Source organism: Phalacrocorax carbo, chromosome 7 (assembly GCF_963921805.1).
Source record: "Phalacrocorax carbo chromosome 7, bPhaCar2.1, whole genome shotgun sequence".
Lineage (NCBI taxonomy): Eukaryota > Metazoa > Chordata > Aves > Suliformes > Phalacrocoracidae > Phalacrocorax > Phalacrocorax carbo.
Window position 1 is genome coordinate 1,176,257 of NC_087519.1, and position 6,866 is coordinate 1,183,122.

The following is a 6,866-nucleotide window of genomic DNA, read 5'->3' on the forward strand; positions in this document are numbered from 1 at the left end:
ACCCAGCTCTCCCAGCCTCTCTCCAAGGGAGAGGTGCTCCAGCCCTCGGATCGTTTTCATGGCCCTCCTCTGGACCCGCTCGCTGCATTTGGGAGCTTCCAAAAAAGCCTGTGCTCACGTTCCTTTTTATTTCCCCTTTTTTTCGTCCCTTAAAATCGATTCTTTCTGCCTGGAAGGGACGCCCAGCGCAACCCCCCACAGCCAAACCCGGGCTGCGTCCCAGGTCCTGGCGCGCTGCCGGCGCCGCGGGTGGCTGGGAGCACCCGGGCTCCTGGGAAGGGCGAGGGTGACGCAGCTCCGAGGCCGCTACTATTTGCTGTTTGTCTTTGCTTTTTGTGGGCTGTTTAATAATGGCCCCAAATGTAAATATATGGGGGCCAAGATAATTTTCTTTATCAGAGTTCCAGGCTCCGCTGGCTTAAAGCTGCCGTTGGAGAGGGGGGAGTTGTCCCTCAGAGCTGCCTCTTTATCTTCTAATTCCACATTTTACATGTTTTGCCTTTAAGCAGAAGCTGTCTCAGAAAACTTTCATCCCTTGTGAAAACGTATTTGTTACCGCCAGACATCCCAAAATAGCTCTTTGTGCCTTCTTTTTCTTCGTCTCCTGCCATACCAAAACTCCCGGGTTTGATCTTTCACACCAGCACTCTGGGAACAAGATGGAAAAGCTCCGTTTTCAGGTGCGAGACTCAAGCAAAGAAGAAAAACCCTAAAGCCTCTTACACGGTTGTAGTAAGAGATGTACTTGGGAACTCTACATCTGAAGACGGGCCTGGATTTGCACCACCCAAATTTTAGAGCGGTTCTGCCTGCGGTTCCGCGTGCTGCGGCGGTAACTTGTGCTCCAGAAGCACAATTTAAGTGTAAAAGTGAGACGCCTCTGATGCTGGGAGTCGTTTGGAGGTGAGGGTCTCCTACCATGGCTCTTTGGGTGGGTCTGATGAAATCTCTGTGGCAAAGCTACTTGCACCAAAGTGCTGGTGATTGACAAGAGAAACTTTGATTACTTGCTCTAACCAAGACTACTTTAATCTTTCTGATATTTTAAAGCATTATTTTAAAATGTTATAAGGACAAGAAATGTAAACGTGACTGTTTGCTTCGGTTGGTATTTATTAGATGAGACTATTTCTTGTCCTGGGTGGATTTTCATGAGAACGCTTCCTTACGCATTGTATCAGGATGCCATTTAAAATTGACCGAATAATCAAATCACAGAATCTCAGGTTGGAAGGGACCTTAGGGATCATCTAGTCCAACCTTTCTATATAATAGAATATATTCCTGCTGTATATATGTCCTGCTGTAGCGGGCCTATAAACTGAATGGCTTTTCTTTTCCACTTGATAGCAATTTTTTTTAAAGCAAGAAAGTTAATATTTTTGTAGCACAATACAGCATCTTCATGACGCTTCCACGAGCTGCTGAAGCATCTTTCTGACGGATCTCCTCCCACATAGAAAGCATCGAGAAAAATAGGAGAGTCTTGTTTTGATTAAATGTTCCTTACGTCAGGGGAGCGTGTCCTCGTGCCGTTGCGGTGTAAGCAGAGATGCTGCCTGTCAAGAGTCACGAAAGGAAGGAAACGGGCAACAGTTTGAGCCGCTTTAAACTGAAATGAACACGGAGCTTTAACCGCAATGCATTGGGGCCACCTGCGTGCAGACGTGGCACTTGGGGACATGGTTTAGGAGGCCTGGGGGTGTTGGGTTGGGGGTTGGACTTGATGATCCTGGAGGTCTTTTCCAACCTGAATGATTCTATGATTCCCCTACTGCCCCTGAATATAGTTACAGGAGGGAATTATCTCTAAAGTAACGTTTTTACATAGCATGGGGGGGTGAAGGGTGGTTTCGCGCCTCCCCACTAGTGCCGGATCTTGTGGCACCTATCCCTGCACCACCCGGTGTGCCTGTGTGGCTGGCCAGCGTCCGTCTGTCCGTTCCTCCCCGCTGGGGCTGTGCGCGCCTCGGAACGTGCCATGTGAGCTTATCCTGCGATCGGGAACGAGCCCTGGCACCTCCTCGCAGCGGGCTCAGCACAGAGCGGCAGAGCAGCGCCGCACACAGCCGTGCACCGGGCTTCAACGGCAGTGGGCGCGGGGGCTGCATCCCACCCCCAACCCCATCCCCAGTCCCATCCCCAGTCCCAGTCCCATCCCCAATCCCAACCCCACCCCCAATCCCACCCCCAATCCCATCCCCAACCCCATCCCCAACCCCAACCCCACCCCCAATCCCAACCCCACCCCCAACCCCACCCCCAATCCCACCCCCAATCCCATCCCCAACCCCATCCCCAACCCCAACCCCACCCCCAATCCCACCCCCAACCCCATCCCCAACCCCAATCCCACCCCCAACCCCACCCCCAATCCCAACCCCACCCCCAACCCCACCCCCAATCCCATCCCCAACCCCAACCCCAACCCCACCCCCAATCCCACCCCCAATCCCATCCCCAACCCCATCCCCAACCCCAACCCCACCCCCAATCCCACCCCCAACCCCATCCCCAACCCCAATCCCACCCCCAACCCCACCCCCAATCCCAACCCCAACCCCATCCCCACCCCCAACCCCACCCCCAACCCCACCCCCAATCCCATCCCCAACCCCATCCCATCCCAGTTTTGCACCAGGGTCATTGCGCCGATGCCCGTAAAGGTCCGTCTTAGGAGTTTCCTGCGACATCAGCAGCAGATCCCTGACCAGTCCCTTGAGCATCTAAGTCATACAGCAAAGGGAAATGGTGTTTCAGCATCGGAGGGAAAGCCATAAAGGCGTTGCTTGGTGGTGGAGGCTGTCTTTGTTGAGTTTCTGGGAAGGGATTAATGGCAGCCTTGAAACGTGCAACTGCTTTTCCTATTCCGTATTCAGTCTTGCCACGGTCCAGAGGCAGCTTTTTGATAGATCAGTTTTCATCTGAATGATAGGTCCCGGAGGAAGCTTCTGCTGAAGTAGTTTTCAAGGGATGACGGTCCGTGTGCGGGAGGGAGGGCCCTGCCCGTACCCACACAGTTTGTGTTGCAGAATTACTGGTGTCCGTTGTGTGCTTAAAGCCTATTGACCATGAGCAAAGCCTCCCGCAAAATTCAGCAGGCTTCGGGAGGGCAATTCCTGCTCAAATGACAGGAGCTCTGTTCCAATTTCAGTGTAAGTGCATCCCTCAAAACGCCAAAATACTCTGGGAGAAGGAAAAGGCTTTTCTGGGGGAGGGAAATGGCAAAGATTCACCTCATTTCTCTATACATTTAGTCCCAAGAGGGTTATCTTATTCCATTTCCTGATCCAACACAAGAATGCTCCAAGTCGTGCTTTCAGAGTCTCAACCCATTTCAAATAAGCTTTAATTTAAATAAGCAGCTTCTGGATGGTAAGGAGATAAGTGACTATGAGATTTGCACACAAAAGGCCGAGGGCAGCAGGTGAGGGCTTGCCCTGGCTCTCTCTGCACACAGGCACTTGGAACCCCCGCAGCCCCCAGCCCCGCGCTGCTAACGGTTTCAGGCCAGAGATGGCTAAAATATCTTGAAATGCCAATATGGAACGTCACAGCATTATTTCTCCAGCGGCGCTGCCGGTTTCAGCTGCTTCGGACACCCCCGAAGCTGCCGGCCCCGCGGGCGAAGCCTGCAAAGCCTTACGGCTTCCCTGAGCGATGGGTTTGGTTTCCCAGAGTTTTGCATAAAAGCGGGAACCGGCTCGTGTTTCAGCTGCAGTCGCGAACTCCTGCTTAGGCACCGTCAGTGACGGAGCTTGTGAGCTGATTTTTTTAAAAAAACAGCTTGACTTGTGCAGGGGGACAAAACCCCTGCCTGGAGGGAGGTCTTCAGCTCTGGAAAGCCAGTGGTTACACACGGGAGTGTGTTGGTGTTAGTTGCACCCAGATAAAGCGAAAAGCGGGGTGTCCGCAGCTTGTTTAGCTTCCTGGGAGGTGCGGGTCTATTTCAAGTTACTAAAATGACTAAAATGGATTTTTCCAGACTATGTTTTCCTTGACAGCTGATCAAAAGATGCAGCTTTCTAGAAATACCATATAGCTGAGGTCTGACCGGGCCAGCAAATGCAGCTGTGGCAAAACATCATTTCAAAGGTAGGATGTCATTTTCGGTAACGGCTTTGCTGGATGCCCGCGGGGCCTCACCGCTCGCCGGCACAGGGCATGCAGGTGCATCAGGCAGCTGCCTGGAGGTACCAGGGACAGGCTGCCTTAAGGTAGGTGAGCAAGACCTCCTGGTGCTGGCAGAAGATGAAGCAATGAGTTATTCTAACCAAGGCCTTAAGAAACATTTCCTTCAGTAATGAATTTGCGGTGGACCAAAAGCGAGAAAATCCCATATAGAGAGAATTGAAGAGGAGGCAGGCACGATCGCCCCTGTGCCCATCGGACCTGGAAAACTTCCACAGAAGGGCTTTATCACAAAGGAACCATATCTGTTGGTTGGGGGGGAAAAAAAAGCCAGTTCAGGAAAAGCAAACTTGTTTTTCTAACTTAGAACTAGATTTAAGGCACCTCCTTCCATTTCTCTCTCTCGCAGGAGGAAAAAGCATCCCTGCACAGAGCGTATTTTACTGCCCAGGCAGCTCATCTGACTTTCTGAAACATGAGGGGAGGAGCAAGTGCGCATCACGGTGTTGGCACAGCAGGGGCACGTGGCCTGTCTGATTTGGAGAGGGCACTATAGGCAGATAAATACCCTTCAGGGGTGTGTTAAATGAACCTGCGAGAGTCAGCTGTTTCCCTGGAACTTGCTTTTTTCTTTGCTTTCCAACGACAGGTATTTTCTTTCTTTTCTTTTCGGAGTGCAGGTATCTGCTGGGAGCCGTGAGGTTTGTGAAATACTGTGACCATGAGATACTCTCCTCAGCTGAGCCGCCTGGTACCTTGCTGGGTGCCTGCGTACAGCCTCAGGGTGCACCATCGAAAGGTTTTCAGGATTCGGGGGATTCAGCTGTTCTTCTGAGAGGTCTGCTTAAAGCCCCCAAACCCTGAAGACAGCTTCTATTCTAGATTGGGTTTTTTGTTAAGAATAAATACAGAAAACAAGCCTCTTCGCAAAATAAAATGAAGTTCATGGTTCTTTGCTGAAATAGCCTGATTCTGCCTTCTACATCTCCTTTGTCCAGCCTCACTAGGAGCAACGAGCTGAGTTAAGTTGCAGCAAATGGCCCTTCTGCAAAACACCCAGAGGAAGGTGTTCCCACCATGACAAAGGCTTTGCCCCTGGTGGGCAGGGAACGGGAGGATGCTTTGGTGACCATGAGAGGACTTTCCCTGGTTCTGCAGTGTGCTGAGATCATTACCGCTGAGGGCTTTGCGCTGGGGCAGGAGGCTTATGCTCCCCTTCAGAGCGGCAATTCAGTAAAATGGAACTGACCTCAAAAGCAGGTCTCTGAAACCAGAAATAGTCCCAGTTCCTCAGGGAGTGGCTCACTGCTGGGGGGACTGGGAGGTGGCTCCCCAGGGCTGGCTCCACCAGCTCAGGAGGCAGCTCCAGAGCCGCTGCACTCCCCAGCAATTCCCTATTAAATTGGGGTTGGGAACCTTGTTCATCCCCGTTGCTGCTGCCCTGCAGAGCGGGCTGGCAGAGGCTTTGCTGTGCTCCCACCACAGCCCCAGGGCTTCGGGGTCACATCCCACGTGGTGGCAGAGAAACAGCCAGCGAGCAGGTCACACCAGCTGCGTGCAAGGGGAGGAACAAGTCAAGGAGGGTCTTATCGGGCTGGATTTTAGGTGCCTGAGGACCACATGCTGTGTTTTCCAACCTGGGAATACAGGCACGTGTCGCCTGTCCTCCCTTGCTATCAGCAAGCAATAAAGTTGTCCCTTCGTGTTATTAATATTTTGCATTTACAGTAAGGGGAAACAACTGCAGAGGGCACCAGCAAGCCACAGAGCGATATTACAAACAGTAATTGTCTCCTGGGTGAGGAGCATCACTGCCCTGGGCTCCTGCTGCTCCTCTTGCTCTGCACGCTCTCCCGAGACCCCAGCCGGGCTGCCCCACTGCCGGGCAGCGACCCAGCACCAGGCTAGTGTCTCGTGTGGCTGGAGAGCAGCCGGGGGCTTGCAGTGGGCAAGCTGGGAAGCAGAGATGCTTCCCAGGGTCTGGTGTGAGCCGCGATGGTTCCTGCCGGGTTCTGGCTCTCCGCACCGGTGCCCATCGCAGAGGAGCCACGTTTCATGGTGGGAGCGCGGGGACGCAGGGTTACGCCTCTGCCAGAGGCTCAGAGGGAAACCAGGAATCATCTGCAGGGCTGCGAAAGGAAGGAGGGAGCAGAGCAGCTCCCACCACCACGCCTGGAGCCGCGGGGACCTGAGCCGGGGCGGATGCTAGCACGGCATCCTCACCCCGGTCGCATCACCTGCCTGGCAGGAGGGGAGTCAGGCCGATCTCCCACCCCTCGGCTCTGCCCTGCCCAGCGCAGCCTCAAACCACAGCACAAGCACAGAGGCAAGCCAGCCCCCATCTCCAGTTCCTCTAGAAAGAGCCAGAATCATCCTTTTGCCCCTTTGCTAGGCTCCTGTTGCTTGCAAAGGGATTTATAGCAGCTTCTGGTTTTCCAGGCAGGACATAACAGACTTCAAAGCATGTTTCCAGTCGCAGATCACTGGGTTGCAAGCTCTGGCAAGCGAGGTGTAAGCTGGGAGGTGAAGTGACTGGTTGCTTCCTCTCTTACTGCTTACACCTGGGCGGTCTCGCCCCTGCCTTGATGGCAGCAGGGCTGTTTAAATGGGTCACGGGGCTTGTTTGCAAAATCTTTACATGGGGGTGTAATTATTAGTCACTACAGATGGCAACAGAGCAGTTGCATATGGAGACAGAGCTATTTTTAGCCTGTAGATATTTCTAAATATTGACA

General features: G+C 53.0%; 1 long non-coding RNA gene across 2 annotated transcripts; it reads left to right on the forward strand.

Moving 5' to 3' along the window:
- Nucleotides 1-254: 254 nt before the first annotated feature.
- On the forward strand, nucleotides 255-5,082 carry LOC135314244 (uncharacterized). Of its 2 annotated transcripts, none has more exons than XR_010373678.1 (2): nucleotides 255-903; nucleotides 3,986-5,082. It is a non-coding gene; the product is annotated as an uncharacterized LOC135314244 (long non-coding RNA). The 2 variants fall into 2 exon arrangements; XR_010373679.1 differs by having other exon boundaries at nucleotides 4,005-5,082.
- The last annotated feature ends 1,784 nt before the right edge of the window (nucleotides 5,083-6,866 follow it).